Genomic DNA, 20,662 nt, shown 5'->3' on the forward strand with positions numbered 1-20,662 from the left:
GATATAAGCAAATGTCACCTGTATTGTTTTTTGTTTGTTTGTTTGTTTGTTTTAATTATTATTATTTAAGATATGTTTTTATTACATAAAAGATGCCTACAGTTGCTGATTTAGTGTCTGTGTGAAAAGCTGTGTTGTCTGGACTCCTGTATTTGCAAACAGAGCAGATAGCAGAAGTGTAAGCACTTCCTGCATGGCACTGTAGCTGCAACCTGGATTGACCCCAGGAATGGTGAGTGGGGTGAGCAGTATCGAACTTGGAAGCACTCTCCTGTTATCACTGGTGTATTAACCCAGCAAAACTGCTTAACTTCACTGCCATGTAGTTCCATCTGTAATGTAAACATCTGTCTACTGACTAACTGCACTGGAAGCACTGTTTCATTTTGTGTAGGCTACTGAACATCTGTCAGATGGGAATAACTTTGGTTATCACAGGTTTTAGCCAGTGTCCTAGATGCAAGAGGTTCTGAATGACTTTGTCCTTGATTGACTTTCCTGCTTTTGGTCTAGATCCTTCTCTGCTGTACATTTCCAGTCTTTAATAGGCTTTTAAATAACCCCTGAGAGGATGCTGGGTGTTATTCCCCTTCTGAGCTCACATAGGTTAGATGGAAGTGTTGAATTCATTGGATCACTATGGATCTGCTCCTTTTTTCTATGTGTCACCTATCCATTAGTGTATCTTCTCTAAGAAACTTTCTTATATTAGTTTTGACAGGATGAGTTATGTTGTACAAGGCTGTGTCTTGAAGTCATACAGCTATAAAAAGAAGATTCCCATCACAGCATTTCAGCTGAGGCAGATCTCTGAGAATAGTTTTCTGTCAGCATGGGTGTGCAGTAGACTAAGAGTGAGCATACCTGAGTAACAAAATGTGAGATTGAACATTCTTGGTTTGGAAAAGGAATGCTCTTCATGTATATTAGTCTGCATTTAGCAAGCAAAAACTGTGTTGAGCACTCACCAGACTTACTGAAGTCAAATGGGAATCCTGCAAAAGCAGGCTGTGGCATACATGTGGAGGATCCTTGTAATGTCCATTCTGAGGTTAAGGAAACAGCCTCTCTGGAGTGAAGCTCATTAAGATGGTTAGGTTTCAAGACATTTGAAATTTGGGATTTGTTTGGCTGAATACCCCAAAGCAGTCGTCTTTATGTTTTCTGTGACTCATGCAGTCTGTCTGACCTTCTTAGGCTGTGGAGAGGAAGCAATGAGCAGGTTCACTTATGACAGAGCTTCCTGTTTTGCCTTGAACAGAAGGTATTTAGAAAAGTCTTTTTTTATGATGTTCCGCTGATCCTAGCTGATTTCAGTAACTAGGCTGAAACAGGTTGTGGTATGGTGGTCTTGCCAAACCTTTTCAGCCTCCAAGTAAGGTTTATTTTGGCAGTGTTAAGCTTTTTGGGTTGCTTTTCATTTGGAGAGGGTGATAGGAAAGATGCTCCACCTCAGACACTGAAATACAAATATTTGACTTTTACACAACCGAAATGGCTCTGGGTAGGCATGGAATAAGTGACAAAAAATGAGCTTTTACCAAACCTGTGGAATTCATTTGAACTTTGCCAGGTGCTTGGCTGTAAGAATGTGAGGTCCCATATTTAACAGCTCATATACTTTGCCAATAATATGTGAAGTGTTTCATTATCTTGTACACTGTAGTTGGCACACGTCAGTTTGCAGACAAAGAGTAATGGCTTATGATATTTGTGGATTCCATGTGTTGTTGTATTTCCATGAAATGATGTGGGTGTATGATAAGACAAATATATATGAAAAAAATCCTCAAGTATTAAATATCAGAAACTTTCAAGTATTTGATAAGTAAAACCATAAATTGTTAAGTAACGTAGGTATTTTGATTTTTGTTTCTTCTTATAAATGCTAGGAGTAAAAAACAAACATGAGGCCAGTCTTCAGCACACCCACGATGTACAAGTAGCATTTAGGACTGATGAAAGGCTAATTTTCTTGAAGCTGCAAAATAACAGGTTCCTTAATGTATTTAAGCCAAAGACCAGTTTTTTTCATACCTTACCTAGTTTAGGTAGACAAGTTTCTAGTTCCTGATGTTCACCGAAGGCAGGTTGCAGATCGGTATTGAAATGTCTTGTGCATGATTCTGCACTACTCACGTCTTTTTGTCTACTTTTATGAGTTTCTATCCCTGTGGTGTTTGTTTTCTATTTTTAATCTTTTCAGAAAATATTAAAATGCCTGAAATTTCCCCATACTTTTAAGTGAATCTCCTGTTCAACAACTTTTTATCGTGTTGCTTTGCAGCATAGCAATGTGTGTAAGCACACGCTTCTTCATGAGTAAATATTTCCCTGAGGTAGGATCTCAGGATGCAGTGACTGTTTACACCAGCAGCTCCCCAGGCATAGGATCTGGCGTGTTGCAAGAGTGGCTGTGCTGCTGCGGCAGTGCTTGCAGCAGCAAGCTGTGTGGTCTGCTCTCCTGGCCCCAACAGCCCGTCTGCAGCACTGGCAGAAGTGAGCCCAGGAGATCTCAAATCCCAGGTGAGCTCTCCATGGACCTGCAAGGAGTCCTGAGGCTGCTTCTCAGCTCAGTGAGAAGGCCTGCTCAGCGAGATCTGCTGTGCATCACTGCACTCAGTCCAGATAAAAGCCAGCTCCAGATATCAAGGGGAGGAGAAAGCTAGGCTATAGAAATGGGCGCATCTCTCTTCTGCAGAGATGTAGGCAGGGTTCTGCTGGTGCTTGGGATCTCTTTCAGGTGCTTTTTCTTTGGAAAGCTAGGGAACCTTTGCATGTGAGCAAGAAAGCATGCCATTTGGTGCTGAGTTTCAGTATTTCTAGTAGCTTTCCCTTGAGACAGTTTAGAAGGATTGAAGGTGATTTTAATGATTTTTTAAAATTGTTATTTTGTGTTCATTTTCTGTGCCATATGTGCTGACTGAATGAAAAGCTCAAAGACAACCCATTCCCTATGGGACTGGAGTCTGGTCCTGGGCATCTGAGGAAGAAATGCTTGACAGTAGTCAGTGGAGAAGTTAAGGTTTTAGGAGATGGTAAGTAACATCATGTGTATTTGTCTAAACTAGTAGAACTGTTTAGATGCAGGTGACTGCCATTTACTCCTGCATGTTGGGCAGAAATAATTCAGTATTGTCTATCTTTTAGTTACAATATATCTTGATTAGAAAGTTTATACAGGAGAAGGGTAGCGTAAAAATTCTAAGATTTGCCAGTACATTTCTGAGTGGTCTCACCCCATGTCTCACTCCATGTGCATCTGGATTTAAATACGAATGCCCTCTGAACAAGGTGATAAAAACAAACATATCAGTTTGAGCCATGTGAATTGTCCTCTAAGTAGGCTCTTAGAACATGAGGATAAGGTACATTTTGGTTATTAAGAGCAGCTATTTGGTGTTGAACTACTGCTTGAGTGAGAGAAATAACACATTATTAGTTTCAGTCCATAATCACCTAGGTGAAATCTCATTAAAATACTTGGAGGACAGAATAATTGAAATCAAATCACTGACATTTTGTGAAAGCTTTTATCTCTCTCCTTTGTCTTAAAGGACAAACAAACAAACAAAAAGGACTATAAGATAAACCTTGTGAAAAACTATAGTTTGAATGAATTGAAGCTGCCTAAAACATAAGGCTGTACAATGCAGAGAAAGAAGTTACAGGTTAGAAGGATAGAAGGAGTTTGATATATAACTGTAATGTTCTTTCATCTTCATTCTAAAACATCAGTGCATGCATTAGAAGCAAAAAGGCACATCTGTATTTCAGTGCACATCGTCTTTGTGCGCTGAAGGTCTAGGAGTGCAGAATGTAAAAATAAAGTTTTCTCATGTTGCATTTTAATCAGAATAAAATGACAGTTTTAGAGTCACACGGTGCTCGTAACCAGATAAGCAGTGCTGCTTCAGCAGAACTTGGAGACCTTGTCAGAAGGAAGCAGACATTGACATCTCCAAACTTATGGTGACACTATAAAGTATTGGCATATAGTGGCTATCTTTTATATCATTCTTGCAATCTTGGCACACTTTTTTTATTCTCAGTAATATAATTCCCATAGTTCTGTATTTTTATGGTCTTTAAACCTGCCATAGATTTAAAGATGCATCCAGTCAATTGAAAATTTTCATGAAACTTTTGTTTTGAAGGGGCAAAATATTAGAAAGCAGATAATTTCTTCACAACAATTTATTTACAATACTGGCTCTTCCCTCAACATATGCTTACCACTCTCCACTGTTATTAAAGTGAATTGCATATCTGAAGTAGATTTGGGCTTTTGTAAGCAGATAATTAACAGAAGAATGTGGTATCTCCATACTCTCTGAATTAGCTGTTTGCCTTAAAGAGTTTTCTGAAGCCCCGAATATGATCTCTTGCCTAGCTAAATTTTATGTTCTTACCTTGTATTTTCCACCCAGTTTATAGTTTTTGAGAGCAACAGCATGCTTTCTGGTGTCTGATGATTTTTGTTTAAACTGACTCTACACGCTGCCATGAAATATTCTTTTATTTCAGTGTAACTTGGAAATACGATCCGTTTCTTTAGGTGTAGCTAATAATACTCTGGACTGTTGCAGTGGTGTTAATACTTCCCAGTCTCAGATACACAGGCCTGGCTCATGCAAACAGCCAGGAACTAAGACCACCTGCACTGCAGGGAAATAACATCTGATAAACTCCCAGCCTTACAGCCTGCTCTCCTGCTGAGGAAGAGCAATAGCAGACTTAATTTGGATTTATTTGTGGATGGCTATTCTTTAAAAAATAATGAATAAAAAAAATAAATCAACACAGATTTAAATCAACATTTTAACTGCTTTGATTTTTTTTGATTACTGTAGTGACTGAAGAAAAAGGAAGTGAACTTCATAATTTCCTACTGAGAAATTCAAATTAAGCTCATTTCTTTGGTTGTGGTATATTTCTGTAATTTCTTTGCCTTTTGCTTGTAATTCCAAACACATTATACCAATTTGTTTACTTCCAAAATCCACAGATTTTGTAGTCACCAGTTCCCTCTTCCTCCTTTTTTGCACTTTTTATTCATCGTGCAGTTCTTATTTAATCATATAATCATACAATGGGTTGGGCTGGAAGGGACCTTTAAGATCATCTAGTTCCAGCCCCCTACTATAGGCAGGGACATCTCCCTCCAGAGCAGATTGCTCAGAGCCCCATCCAGCCTGGCCTTGAAAGCTTCCAGGGAGGGGTCATTCACAACCTCTCTGGGCAGTCTGTTCCAGTTTCACCCTCACAGTAAAGAATTTTTTCCTAATATCTACTCTAAATCTAACCCTCCAGTTTAAAACCATTTCCCCTCATCCTGTTGCTATCTGCCCTTACAAAAAGTCCCTCTGCAGCTCTCCTGTATGCCCCCTCCAGGTGCTGGAAGGCTGCTACAAGACCTCCTCGGAGCCTTCTCTTCTCCAGGCTGAAGAGCCTCTCACAACCTGTCCTCACAGGGGAGGTGCTCCAGCCCTCTGATCATCTTCGTGGCTCCCCTCTGGTCCAATCCAACAGCTCCATGTCCTTCTTATGCTGGGGACTTCAGAACTGGATGCAGTACACCGATGCGGTCTCACGAGAGCAGAGTAGAGGGGCAGGATCACCTCCCTCGACCTGCTGATCATGCTTCTCTTGTTGCAACCCAAGATACAGTTGGCCTTCTGGGCTGCAAGCGCACATTGCCTGCTCACAGATCTTTCATCAGCCCCAAATCCTTCTCCTCAGGGCTGCTCTCGAACCTGTATCTGTGGTTGGGACTGCCCTGACCCAGATGCAGGACCTTGCACTTGGTCTTGTTGAACTTCATGAGGTTGGCACCGGCCCACTTCTCAAGTTTATGGCACACCAAGTCATGTTGTCTGCTAGAGAAATGCAGGTAAAAACATGCTCGTTTGTCCAGTTGCAATCTAAAGTTGTGAGCCAAATCTTTATTGCCTGTCAGGCCCTCCAGAGCTGCTCCTTCAATTTGCTTTATTCCTGAAGTCTCTGCTTTCTCATCCAGATAATTTGCACTGTGGTCAGAAGTAGTAAGGAGAGATTTCAAAGTCATTACCCTCCTTTCTGAGCTTGAAGAAGGAAGCATAGGAGTGTAGTTGAGAGTCTCTTGACATACAGGCTAAGCTGAAAGGTGTACACTTTATTTAAATGATTGACCATGGAGTGGAGATGCCATTTTCACATGTCTGTGTAATGTACGTGCTATAATACTGGGGAGAAATGAGATCCTCTGTTTTCATATCCAGAATCTGCTCTGTTAAGTTGCTGGTTTCCTTGCTAGTTTCCTTGAATGCAGAAGCACGTCTGTTTTGCAGGTGTTTTGCTAAAATTGCTTCATTATAAAGAGCAGAACCTATCCTTGTGGGTTTTTTTCTCTAAAATGTGATGTTCCTTTTTGGAATCATAAAGCAATTGTCAGTAGCTAACAGTTAGCAGTAAAACAAAGATGCCCATGCCTCTGATTTAGATTTATGTCTTTGAGCAATCTTCTGCTGAGCTGGGCAAGAAGCTTATTTTGCGTGATCCTTTGAATCATCATGAAGTTGACACACCCATGATTTTGGCTTTGGCTTTGATACCTGGAGGACTTTTTGAAGCTGCTGGAGGATTTGAGCGTGATACATGTTTTACTGCATCATGGGACACTGGGACAGCAGTTGCCTCAGGGAAGCAGGAGAAAATCAGCACTGGCATCATCACTGTTCATGTTCACTCCCACTGATTCTGCTCTGGTTCCTTTCAGCTCCTCACTTCTTTCCTTCAGTGCAGAAGCAGGAGGGCACTGTAACTTGGCCTGTGCCCAAAAAAAAGGCTAAAGGGGCTTGATCTCCGTTTTTTAAATGTGCTTCTGAGCAAAAGTAGGTGATGCTTCAGAGTTCTTTAATTTGGAGAGAAGGTTTACGAAATCTGAAGACTGGATTTTAAAGGTAATCAGATTTAACTAGAGTATACATTGAGACATAAGTTAAGCAAGGCAAAGTAACTATTAGAAAATTGCGAAGTTATATATTGGACTGTCTATACAGGAAGTTTGTAAAGCAAGATTTCATATCTTTCTAAAAGATATATGCTATAAATCATCCAGAAGTTATAGTCTGTGTAATTAGGAGGCCAGTCCAAGTGGAGATAGTGGTTTCTTTTGAATTCCTAGGTTGTACCACAGATAAGCAGTAAGTAAGAAGGGACTTGCTGGCTCCTTTTTAAGTTACCAAAACCTCTTCACCTTTCTGTCAGGTAAGCTTTATTAAAAATGGGTTGTATCTTGACAGGAATGATAAATGTTTAAAATCTGTAGCTTTTTCCCGTATGACATTTCTAAATGAAAAGGTAGGCTTTCTTCAGGAAAACAAAAACCAAAGAACAACCAAACAGCTATGTTAATAACTTTTTATTGTTAGAAATTGCTAAAATGTGCTGATTTGCAGTGTTGAAAGACTTGTCGTAAGTTGTAGGACAGACAAGGAAAATTTTTCCCTCCCTTTCCTTTATGTTGACCTCAAAATGTGGGGAATGCCCTGCTGTGAAGAAACCAGAGCCTTCATCCTTTCTCCTCCTGCACTGTCAGCTCAGGAAGGAGGAAAAAATTGATCTTCTGAATCACTGTGCTAATGTTTATGTGGAATTTTACTTGTGAAATTAAGTCTTCCCTTTCAGATGGGGAGGACCTAGCATCAGCCTTGCTGGTGCCACTATGACAGCTGCTGGACTAGACCTGGCTTCTTCTACTTGGTTGGAATCTGGGCAGAGCTGGCACATCAGCCACAAAGAAGTGCCCAAAATTTATTCAGCCCTCTGGAAGCATCCTGTTTGTGTTGGACGTACTTAGAAGCTCAGAAATGACATAAGTATGCCAGTAGGTAGAATGAAGGAAGCCACTGTAATATTAGAATAGAAAACATACAGGAATAACAGAATAGCTTTGATGGTGGGGAAGCAGCCTGATACATTACAAATCAGGGTCAATCAACCTGAATAAATTGACCATGTCACGTTATCCTGATGAATTCCAGTTAGGATGCGTATTTAAATGTTGTGGTTGCAATGTTGATCACTTGGTTGGGCATGTAGCAGTGAATTTTATGTATAGAGGGAGTGAAATACCACAATGATAATGACAAACTTCAGTTGTTCCTATATCGATAGTTAAATGTTGTATTGGGATATGAGACAGTCCCTTTTTTTCTTTTTTTTTTTCAAACCAGGAGTAACTGGTTTTAGAGTAAACAGCTGAACAACACAAAAAGAAACAGCTTTTGGCTTGGTTCTGAGTCACTGTGCAGGACATGGCCTTGAAGGTAACCACCGAAGAGTCAACTCAATGGTGATCACCATGTACTGACGCTCACTGTTGTTGTGGGAGTAAAAAAGCCACAGAGATGTTAGATAAAACTCTCTGAAAGGAAATTAAAACAGCCAAAACAGTAAATTACTTAAAATGGCATGGAGCATAAGTATAAAAGGTTGTTTTGGGGTCTGTTTGCTGAGATGTGTGCATTCACATGTCTGTAAATTAGTCTCCAAACAGACTGAAAAAGAATTGTCAACTCTTTGGAAGGGTAGACAACAGCAGGACAAGGGGAAATGGTTTTAAGCTGAAGTAGGGAAGATTTAGGTTGGATGTCAGGGGGAAGTTCTTTACAGAGAGAGTGGTGAAGTGCTGGAACAGGCTGCCCAGAGAGGCTGTGGATGCCTCATCCCTGGAGATATTCAAGGCTGGATTGGATAGTGCCCAGAGTAGCCTGGTCTAGTATTAAATGGGGAGGTTGGTGGCCCTGTATGTGGCAGGGGGGTTGGAGATTCATCATCCTTGAGGTCCCTTCCAACCAGGGCTATTCTGTGAATAAAAGGAATAAAATGACATAATTCAACAAGTGTAAGTCATTCCAAATAAGGAATGTACAAAAGGGAATAAATTTCAGCAAGCTGCATATCAAACCATAATAAAGTGTGCCAAAAAGATTTTTGAAGAAAATTCGTCAAAAACATTGAATAAGTTAATGATTTTATTTCAGATAAGATAGAAGTTGAAACTTCTGGAGTTTTGGTAGATTCAGTAGAAGAAAGAAATATAATGGCAGCACTCAAGATAAAAATACAAAAAATATTATAATGATATTTGGTATGGAGAAGCTTATAGCTGTTACAACTTTTTTTTTTTTTTAGGAGCTCAAGGGAATGTTCTCAAATTGAGACAGTATAGTATTAAGCTGAGTATAACACCATTTTTCCAAATTCTGTGGACAGGTGCTGCTTACCCAGGGGTTTAAGTGATACAAACACAAAATTGCCAAATTGTTCACTCAGTCCTAACTGTGAGAGGGATGGAAGGTGGCTGCTTGTATTGCTGAGAGTGTCTGACCTTGTGGCAGGCAGACCGAAAGAAGTTGTGTAATGCAGGTTAGATGAATTGGCACAGGGATATGTATCATGAAAGATTGCCAGAATGGTTTTGTAGCCCTGCTTCACAATTGTACCAGTTTAGCTGAAGGAGTCAGTGGAGGGCAGTGAGATATGGTGTACTGCCTCTCCAACAGCTATGAGTCACAGCCATCAACACTCCTCTTATAAAGTGATGGTGTAGTTAAGTAAGTGGGAAAGTTCCCTTTTGAGAAGGACGTGAGAAGTGAAAATAGAAGTTTGCAGAATAAAGGGAGTTTTCCATTAGAGTCTTATTAGGTTAGGCAGGGTACTTCAGTGTATTTATAGAGCAGCAGCAGAAGGTCTAATGACTGAATGACTGAAAGGCAAAATGGCAGATGAAATTCTATGTTAATAAATGCAAAGTAATTTGTCTAGGGAAGAAAATCAGCTGCAACTACACGTTATTCAAGGCTAGACTCTAGCTGTTTATTGTTTGGGGAAGAAATCTTGAAATAATTGCAGGCAGGTCTATGTAAATAGCTCACAGCTAGTCAAAATGACAAATTTTAGGAATGAATAGGAAGAGGACGGAGAACTAAACAGAAACCATCAGAAACTTGCTTAAGTATAGAATTGATTTCTTATTCATCACAGGCCAGGTAAATAATTACTCATTTACTTAAACGCAGATTGGTTTCATAGGAAGCCAATCCATTTAAAAAGCAGATTCAAATGGTGACAAAAGCATCAGAATGTTTAAGTGAAACTTCACCTCTCAAAAATGAATTTTGTAGTTAGAAGTCACTTTGTAAATGGTTTCTCCAATCCCCTACAGCTGTACGATTCACAGACTCTTGTCTATAGGAAAAAATGTCATGGTGGATGTGTCATTCCATAACTACCAAAAAACATCAGGCCTGTGGGAAAGTGGGCCACTGGACAGCCTGCAAAACATGCACAGCTATTTCTCTCTCTTTCAGCGTGTAAAGTTGTCCTAGTTCATTGAGTGGGCAAAAATCCTTAGGCTTTTTTTTTTTTTTTTTTTTACATGCAGTGGTATGGGGTGATGCCTAATAATGTTTTATTTTTGATGTTACAAATGAACTCTCAAAATCAGTTTGCTGCTGACACTTCATGTACAAATAATTAAAGACAATATGAATCTATAATTTTTATTAAGGATCAAAGAGATAGGATGCGGAGTGAGGAGTGGACACAGGGCTCTATTGTGAGGGGAACAAAGGTACATTCTTGTGCAAATGTCATAAATATTAGCCAGCATTTTATTAACAGTGACCTTAGCTTGCTTTCTCATGTCCGTGCTTTCTGGGCTTTGAAGAGGTAGTCTCATGTCTGTCCCTCCATCCTTCCTGTGCAATAAATAGTTAACAGCGTGGGCATTTTCAGTGTCCTTAGGCAGTCCTTTGCATTAACAATTAACATAGGAGAGACACCCTCTCAGTTATTGTTTCAGACTTTCTGCAGGCTCACAAAAACGTTCTGGTTCATGTTTAGCAATTTCACACTCTAAAAGGACTTCTGTTGGCTAGGAGAATGAGGTTATTATTATTTCTTTAATGTCAGCATAGTTCCTATAGGCTATGGAAGAACTGATGAGAAAAGATACAATTGAATTTCCCCGTGTTTGAGATTTGACTGTTGCACAAGTTTGAACATACCCATCAGTTAAAAAATAGAAATATATGTAATATGTCCACATATGCATATACATATAGTGACATCCATATCACATTTTTGTTACTCCCTGTTTTGGAAACACATTTGGGTGTCTGGTGTGTTAGCAGAACTAAGAGCATTATTTCTTTGGATGGGCATAGCAGCTGCTGTTAAGTGACATCAAATGCAGATGAAAGCATCCAAACTAAGGCAAGTTCTGCCAAGACTGAACTAATTCTGTAATTGTTGAACTCTAAATGCCATACATGTGACAGCTAGCAGCAGCAGCACTAGCTTTTGGGAAATACTGATTGACTAGGAAAGACATTGCTGGCTTCAAATGGCAACTTCCCATCTCTGAAGGGGCAAAATGAAAGGAAATAAGTGATGTTTCTCTAAAGAGAGAGCTTGTTATTCCTCCTTCTCAACAGATTTCTAAATGTGCAGTTTCCTATTAGAATGGATTTCTCAGCTAGGTATCATAGATTTCATGCAACTGATCTGAGTAGAGGAGAATAAAGAGGGGAAAAGGATTAGAAAGGCTGACAAGAATGAGAGTGATTCTAGAGCTCACCATCCAACTTTGATTGTATTTTGCAGTTTACTGTAAATGCCCATATGATACTTTCATGTTCTGGGGGAATTCTTTGAACTTCTGCTCAACTAACTTCCATGGAAATTTGTATGAGTAATGGCCTTGGGCTTCTTAATGTGGAAATAATTGTCCTGCTGCCATATGGTACCTTGTCAGCCTGTCTGGTGCTGCCACAGATTTCTGTCTGTGCTAAGCTAGGCCAAGCCTTGAGAAAAGAATTTCCATCAGGCTGCCTTGCTTATCCAGTGTACTAAGAACTGCATACTTCTAGAAATCGTAAACTTCATTCTTAGGCCTGAACATGACTGGCCAGGTTCTTCACTGTTGTTCACTCATTCTTTTAGTCTCTGCTGATGTCACTTGGAATAAAAACCTACCAAGAGAAGTGCTTCCCTCCTTCTGTCAAAATGATAAAACCAATATTTCCAACAAATGCTCCCTTGCTTCCTTTGTTTGCTTCTGTTTATTTAAGGAATTACCAAAATGTTGTAAAGGATAACTCATAACTGGGAGTCTGGGGACATTTTTTTTCCTTCTGAGGTATGAAAAATGTTTCTTCTGGCACTGTGCTAAGTGGTAGGCCATGCTTCTCTCCGTGGGAGCATGAGCAGGATAGGCAAATGGCAGCAGGCAGGTCGTGAGCAGTGTGGATATGGTAGCAACAGTGGTTGCAGTGCTTCCCTTCAGGGGCTTCGAAAACCCTTGCATAGCTAGTCAAGAAACAGCCATGTATCAATGAAATAAAGCCAGAGAGTAATTAAACAATAAAGCATGACAAACTGTGCATTTCCAGGGAATTACAACATGCCTTGGGTGGAGTTATAAGGCATGAGGCCAAAGGTTGGATGGCTTTAATCACCCAAGATACACAAAATGCCGACAATGCTGGAGAAAGGAGTGGGATGGTTTGGTCAGATTTCTGCTGTCAGCTTAGAAACCAAGTCTTGATGTTATCCTGTTTGGGTACAGGCCTATCTGTAGCTCTCATAGAATGCTCATAGCTCAGATGTTATGAGTGAGACTGGAACATGCAAGCACCTGAGCAGGTCTGAGTGTGGGACGGAAAGTTTTACCCAGATTCAAGCAATTTTTTCCAGCCTCTATGCCTGAGTGAGGAAAGTAATGAGAGCAACTGTCAACTCTGGTACTAAGAGCAAGGAACTGATCAGATGAGAAGAACCTATAGGTGCTAGGGCTGGGGAGCCCTGAGGTGATATTTCTGTCAGCTCAGTCCCAGACAGTCAATCCTGGGATTTGGCATGAGGCTAAGCTGAAAGCCTGAGTGACTTTGTCCAGTGAAGCAGAATGAATGGTGGGTCAGACCATCTGAATGCTTTTCAGTGTGGGTGATTAAAATAAAAATGTGATATCACAGTATGTACTTTGTACAGGGGGCTGTGAGATTTCCAGGAGCTGTGGGTGGGATGGCCAGCTGCTTCCTCTTCCTGCTGATCTTCTCCAAGTGACCTCTGAAGGATCTGAAGCATTATCCCAGAGGTAGGTGTGAGGCTATGCTTGCAGGTGCAGCGTTTCTCATACCCTGTATTTTTCCTCTTATATTCTGGCATTTGGCTGGAGAGGTGCAAGGCTGCTGAGACAAAAGAATTCTGCTGGGTATCAGGATAGGAGGTAGAATATATTCTCTTTCTGAGCTCTTCCTTTTAAATATGTATATATACATATATAAATTCTGCCTCCTGAAGAGATTGTGCATACAACATTGCTCTCTTTTCCTGCCTCCTCCTCCTGCTGCTCCCATACCTTCCCTTTCCTTGTCCCAGCAACCAAAAAAGATGCAGGCACCTAGAGCCGTCTGATGGAGTGCCACAAAGCAAAGATACTCTATACTGTGCTTGTGGGATTCAGAACCACAGTTGGTAGGGGGCTATGACCTGTCATGGGCAGGACCTAAATGCAGCTGCTTGCTGCAGTGGAAGCTTCCTGGAGGGTGTGAGGCCAACAGGCTCCTGGAAAAGTGGTCTGCGGAGGCTGGAGCCTTGGTGCCTTTCTTGTCATAAAGTTTTCGAACAGTGAACATGCTGATTCATGGAAATTGAGTCTGTTTTTGGGAAGGGGTTGGCTTTCACAAATAGCTTGACTTTGAAAAGTACTGTGGAAATAAAGTTTTGGAACTGTCCAAATGTTTTGATAGTTTCTCACTGAATGTCTTTCCCATTCAAAATTAATTTTGTTTAGAAAATTAGGCTTAATAGCATATTTAAGAAATCACATTGAAAAGATGTGTTTTGAAATTGTCAAAGCAAAGCGTTGGCCCTGAACACCAGTTTTGTGTTGGTTGTTGGTTTTTTTTTTTTCCTTTTGCTCTACGCCTTTAGTTTTGAGAATTTTGATAATTTAAACCTTTCCTCCCACTTTTCAATGTGGAAAAAAAAACCACTGATAACTCAAAAGCTGTTTGGGGGAATTTGAGAAACGGGGAAACTGTTTCTCTTCTAGCTTAACATAATAGATGGGGCTGCTTTAACATGGAGTAGCCCCATTTAAAAACAAATTTCTAATAAATTCACTTTAAAAAAAAAAATGAAGAGACTATTGCTACATAAGCCACCTTTTACTGCTGCAATTAGTCTCCTACCAGTACAACCGGGTTTTCTGATTTTAGGCTTAAAATGATTGAAGATTGTAATGCACTCAAAAGAAACCAAATACAGCTGGTTAAGTTTGAACAATGTTTTTCTCACACAGTATTTAACATTCAAGAAAGCCATAAAACAAAGAAGTCCCAATTCAGTACTGCGCTGCATGTCCTGCTGATGTGTTTATTTCTGTTGCCTGGATTTTAATCACTGGGATGTGCTCACTTCAAATGTGATGCTGAACATTGCCCGTTATTATAATGTATTTCCCAGGAAAGTGCTTTCTGACTAGCATGCAAAGCGCAGGAGGAAAACATAGGGGGATTATTATTATTTTTTTTTTTAACGTGGCTTTAGGAAAAACAATGGTTCATTCTTTTAGACTTTGGATTCTGATTCCTATTTTTACTGTTACCAGTTTGGCAAAGGGGAAGGGCCTTCCAAATGAGCTGTGGTTGTATACCTGCTTCCCGCTTCTGGGGGACACACTGAGAATGAATTCAGCCCCTTGCAGCTCGTGTCACGCTCTCTGCCATGGCAGTGCCAGGAAGCCTCATGGCATGGCTTGCATACTTCCCAAAGTGCTTAGTCAAGCTTGCAGGGCTGGACTCCAAGTCCCTGTTTGCTCTGCACGGACATTAAAGAAGCCTCTATGATTTTTCCTACGAGTAGCGGTTTGTTGCAGAGCTCTTGGCTATAATTATGTCCCCCAGTAGCTATTGTGCAGCAAGGCATGAGTCATTTGCCTGCTTGCAGCCCGGCAGTGGTTGCATTGTGGTGGTGATACAGCTTTCTGAAGCAGCAAGTGTGTTCTGTACTGTTAGTGCCGCTGGAGGGCTGGCTGACTTCACTGGCTTGGCCTGGATAAGGAGGTGTTTCTCATTATAGTGATGTTGGGGTGCTGTGGTTACAGAAGATGTGTAGGACAGATAGGATTGCTTTTCTTTTTCTTTTGTAATGTTGGGACCTCTATCTTTTACAGAGGTTCAATCTATTGCATCATCCAATGAGGGTGGATGATGATGGTGAAGGTGGATGAAGATTAAGGAGAATAGTTATAGGGAGAAGATGGCAGCTTTCCAGTTTGCCTGTATTATTAAAACTAAGACATGGTTTTTTTTTTTCTTTTGCTAAGCCTGGCTGGAGCCTCAGAATGCCAGCTCTAGCTCAAAAAAACATAAAGACTGCTCGTTGTGTGACTTTCCACTCTTTTAGTGCCTTCTGATTATTTTTACCTGGGAAATTTCAAGGCAGTAATAACATGCAATGTAAAACATTATTGTCCTGGGCTGTGCTCTCAGGACTGTATCTAGTGGTTGGTAACCCTGTTCTTGGCAGGGAGTTGGAACTAGATGGTCTTTGAGATCTCCTCCAACCTCATCCACTCTATGATTCTTTGATTGCAGCAGGCTGGCAGGTTTGCTAGTGAGCTGGTTGGGTACCTCCATGTTAGCAGTCCTTGTTGTATGTGCTGTGTGAGCCTGTAGAGGTAAGGAAAGAGAAAAGAGATGCTGCTGGCAGTTGCTGTCAGCTAGCTGTTCTTGACTGCAATTTCATGATGCTCAAGGCACAGTGGAGGTTTTTTCTCATTAGTAAGAGTCAGTATGCAGAAAACAGATCTCCTAAAGTGCTAGTGTCCTGTGTCACCCTGTTCCATCTTCATTTCAGCATCGCCCACTCCTGCCTTGTCTGAAAAGTTACACACTCTGCAGGATTCCTTGGGAAGACAAATTGTTTTCATTTGCAGAGAGGTTTGCAGCAGAGCACTTTTAAAATGACATTGTAAGTGCAAGACCTGCTCTGACTTTTATTTATATAAAAAGAGATCAGGGTTAGGATTTCTAGTTGGAAGAGACCCATGATTTTACTAGGACAGGGGGGCTCATTCTTCCCTCTTGGCATGCCATGCACTCTGCAATCCATTTGAGACGCCATAAAGGCAGTAATAAAGTGGCAATCAAAACCAACACTTCAGTAGTCCTGAGCTGCAGTTCGTGGGATTTCATTTGGAACTTATTTACCTGACCCCCTCCTACACAGCTTTCTGTCCTCGCTACCTATGTGATTCTCCACTTCAGAGCACTTGAGGCCATTTGAACCTTAAATGTTGTTGTTTCCTACAGCAGCCCAAAAGGCTTTGTTGTTGGGAAGGGGAAAAGCAGAGAGGTGAGGAGTGTACCTGTGTGATTGATGTGGAGCACAGAGACAACATTAAGGACTCTGGAGCTGGGACTGGTATGGTTGTATCAGTGCCATGCTGTACCAGGCTGACCCTGGGAAGAGAACCTAATTTCAAAAGGACACAATGCCCCCAGGTGTGAGTGTGTGGCTCCACTGCATGCTGCACTGCAGCCAAGCAGTGCCTGGCAGCTCAGAGCTCGAGTGCTCTGAAGTACCAAGTTCATATGCTGAGCCCTCCTAATCTGAATTACTGCACGATCCTGTGATCCCACCTTTCACAAGCCCAGCTGTATGGAAGGCAGTTCCTTCCTTTACCTAACAGCTGTGGTTAGCTGGCTGTGCTGACAGTAGAACAGCGATGCTTCTCACATGGTAGGACAGCTGAGCAAATTATTCTAAGAAATCAGCACATAATCTTTTACTGATAGACATATAATATGAGCAAGATATACATAAGATGCTCATAATTTTCTCTTGTTTTTTGTTTTACATACTTTGGAAAACTGTCTTTCACAGTTCCTTTCTCTGGATATTGGTTATGAGCCATTTTGTGAGCATCACCAGGTTCCCTGGTTGCTTCTTTGCAGTTAGGCAGCAGGACTTTCAAGGTTTTGTTTTTGACCAAGTTGGGACAAGTTCACAGCACTGCTGGCTTCCACAATTCTAAGTGGAAGGTTAGGTGCTTTTTCTTGTTCTTCAGGATGACAGGATTGAAGTGCACTTTCTGTAGATTTTCATGCCGGTTAATATTGTCCTGGATGTGATGAAGATCAGTTGAAGAGAAGACTCAAGTATCTTAAAATTCAGAATCCTAGGTGCAGATTAGGTTTGTTTCTCAGTTTCCTCTGTTTTACATTATTCCGTTGGAAGTCCTTTTCCTTTCCCCCTCTGTATTTTTTTCACATACCTTCTGTTGGGCAAGAACATGATTAAAGGGTGGAGCTGAACAGCTGGTGATAGAAATATAGTGTTTTTTATATGCATAGGTACTGTTCTATCTCTAGAGACCAATAGATTTAACATCCTAGACTAATTGTTACATACACAGCTGATGGAAAGCTGGGACACAGTTGACCATGATTATAAACTTATGCACATTGTTTCCTTCTGTCTTTGCTCTTCCAGAATAAGGGGAGGATTCTGCGTTCCTTGTTTAAGCAAAGTCCTGCTGTGCTGTGCAGTGAGGTCAAGGTAATGAACTGTTGCCCAAATGAAGACTGCAGCACTTGGAAATAAATGGCCAAGCAGATTTTCTCCTCTTTTTTTTTTTTTTTTTTTAACTTTTTTATCCTTGCTGTGGGCATTTGAGCACATCCTAATACCTTTCTCTTTATAACATGCCCTGGGTGGAGGAAAATATCATCCCAAATCTGCCTGTTGGGAATTGGCATGGAAAATGGTAATACATTCAGATTTCCAGAGGTGCAGATGGGTCTTTCTCATCAGCCTTACTCCTGTATTTGGTAGCCAAGCATGTTTGAAAATGCCCCTAGAGATGCCTCACTAAAAATCTGATCCTGAGTGATGGGACCCAAAGCCAGGCTGGTGTGTGTCCCTGAAGTTCAGCGGCACTGCAGATGCTGGCTTGTCCTTCCTACCTGTGTGCTGCATGCAGGTCTCTCACTGCTGACTTTGGTTTAGAGGAACCACTCTGAATAGAAAGCTTGAGCTCTGGGTGAGTAATGGTGGTGAAATTAGTCTGTCTTTTTAGTAGCGGATTTTTGAGCCTGAAAAATCTGGCATCTTCACAACTTGTGAATCAGAGCATCCAGCTACAGATGTTATCCTCTGCAAACAGAATCCCATGCTCGGCTGTACTGCTGTTGAACTGAAGAAATGCCATCTGAATGTGAATCCCCTTTCTGCAGCATCCAGAAAAATGGATACTTGCTTTCTCCTTGCAGAAGCAAAAGATCAGAGGAAGTAAAAAGCAAAATGGAGTAACATGAAGGAAGGGGAAAAAATGCGCTCTGAAGATCCCTGTCTCTGAGCTGCAGCTTCCTCTCCCCTCTCCCTGCCCCCGCCTCCTCTTCCTTCTGTCTCGAAGGGTTAAGTATGCAGAGGGACAGAATTGCTAGACTTTATGTCTGTGCTTGGTGGGAACTATTAAATTACGGCTGGATGTTTTTAATTATGCCACACATAAATGCCTGAACACAACAGCGTTTTAATCCGAATGTGAGCCTCATTTATGTGTGTTCTGTGTTTGCTCTGAAGTGCACTGGCTGGCACTTGTTTGTCGTGGCCCCTTTGTGGCATTGTAACAGCGTGGGGCTTTTCCCCCCCCCCTTTTTTTTTCCCAAGTGTGAGGATGGGAGCTAGTGCTGGCGAGGGGGAAAGGAAATGGGTAATAAAACAGAGAGCTAAGCGGCTCACTGGAGCCAGCGATGCTGGGATCTGGTTAATTGCTCCGAAATGAAAAAGATTCGGGGGTTTTCATGAAATCCCATAGGTGCATTTGCCAAGCCTCAAATATTAGATTGAATTACAGTTTCTAATTCCTCCCCCCCTTTACCCACAGCCATGTGTCTTATTTCTTCCTAAGGCTTGTCCACTTCTCAGAGCAATGAATAGAAGAGAGAAGCTGAGTAAGGACTGCCTGCCTGCTTTTTTTACACCTTCCCCACCTCCAGCTTTCCCTAATCCTACCTTTTATTAAAAAAAAAGGGCAATCTGTCTCTCCCTCCTCCAGTGTATCCCGATCTGTCTGAGGCTTTGAGGTTGAAATGTTCCCTGTATCTTCCGCTGAAGCCTGGGCTGTGGGGAGTGCGCAGTGAGGGAGACAGTCTCTGTCCCATGTTCTCTGCACCCACGCACCAGCTAAGCATAATATAATCTGCTGTGCAGCCACCACGGCTGGGTGGGTTTTTAAGCGGCTTTGACCTGTCCTGCTCATTTTTAGGAACAATTTTACGCTGGCAGTCAGCTGTGCCAGCATTTTTACTGTCCCGCAGAGGGATTTCAGCACCTGATTTGTAGGCGTAAGGGGACTTCACCGGGAAATTACGCAGCGGCGCGGCTCAGAGGTACTGCCTCTGAGGCCAGCTCCTGACATGGTGGGATTGGCACCCACAGGGCTGGAGCTGGAGCCGAGGCTCTCTCGCGTCATAAATTACAGCCACAAATCAAGGCACGAGTCCTGCTTTTGACAGTTATTGTGTTTTGTTAACCGGTGAACAATGTGTATTTTCTCAGTCGGGACGTTTTGAGAGTATGGAAAGTGCACCTTGGTTATTAGGCTGGTATCTGATCCATGTGTTGTTTCTTTTCTTGCGAGGAGCTGGAATGCTCTCCTCTTTCTTCCATCCTGGAGCTGGAAAGGCCCTCTGAGTCACCTAGGCCCGTCCCAGCCTTGGAACAGACCTTTCTGCTGGAAATTTCTCTGCTGTGTTTTTCAGAGCTGATTGCTCTACTGCTCTGAGCATCTCTGAGGTGGCTACATCTCATACACTTCTTAAGGGATCTTGCTTGCCTTTGATTTTTTTTCAACCTCCTTTTTGTGTCTTGTAGGAAGGTGCTCCTACAGAGGGATCAGCCTCTTTTCCCAGGCAACTGGCAATAGGACGAGAGGTGAAGGCCTCAAGTTGCACCAGCAGAGGTTCAGGTTGGATATTAGTAAAAATTTCTTCTTGGAAGGAATGGTGAGGCATTGGCACAGGCTGCCCAGGAGAGGTGGAGGTGTTCGCGAACTGTGTGGATGTGGCACTAAGGGACATGGTTTGTGGGCATGGTGGTGGAGGGCTGTCAGTTGGACTAGGGGAGCTTAGTGGTCTTTTCCATCCTTGATGATTCTATGATTCAATGATATCAGTGCAAACTCTCTTGGAAGCGAGTATGTGAATTGTTCCTTCAACATATGCTTGCACGTTCACAATTAAATGTAAGTTCTCTCTTTCAGTCTGCTGTGATTATCTTCAGTAATTAAAGTAAAGAGGCCTGTTTCCCACTTGAAGGCCAGGAGGGTTAGAAGGAGCATGTGGCTGGCAGGGCCCACCTCGCTATATAGCCCCTCCATTAGGCCTGGGCTTGGTTGGGAAATCAGAGCAACTGAGGGCATGCTCTAGTAAAGCATGCTTTGATGCTTCTGCCGTTTCCTTGTACGTGATCTCATGATGCATTGCTGTGGGAAGATCTAGCTGTTCTGCCAACTCATTTTCAAGAACTGTTTTCAAAGAGAATGGTTTTAAATTGCTCACTTGGGGGGTCATTTATTGTCTATTTTTTTAGTGTTGGGTCC

At 41.8% G+C, this 20,662-nt stretch overlaps 2 long non-coding RNA genes across 3 annotated transcripts in view; both read left to right on the forward strand.

The window, feature by feature from the left end:
- Positions 1–2,439: 2,439 nt before the first annotated feature.
- On the forward strand, positions 2,440–13,199 carry LOC128091351 (uncharacterized). The gene is made up of 3 exons (XR_008211357.1): positions 2,440–2,526; positions 2,936–3,038; positions 13,039–13,199. It is a non-coding gene; the product is annotated as an uncharacterized LOC128091351 (long non-coding RNA).
- Positions 13,200–17,548: 4,349 nt separating this feature from the next.
- The window catches only part of LOC128091386 (uncharacterized), a 29,684-nt gene continuing 26,570 nt past the window's right edge, over positions 17,549–20,662 (forward strand). For both annotated transcript variants that reach the window (XR_008211383.1, XR_008211384.1), the window contains exon 1: positions 17,549–17,616. This is a non-coding gene — a long non-coding RNA (uncharacterized LOC128091386). The remainder of the gene's footprint in view (positions 17,617–20,662) is intronic.

The sequence above is a fragment of the Tympanuchus pallidicinctus genome, unplaced genomic scaffold (genome assembly GCF_026119805.1).
Source record: "Tympanuchus pallidicinctus isolate F22 unplaced genomic scaffold, pur_lepc_1.0 scaffold5, whole genome shotgun sequence".
Classification (NCBI taxonomy): Eukaryota; Metazoa; Chordata; class Aves; order Galliformes; family Phasianidae; genus Tympanuchus; species Tympanuchus pallidicinctus.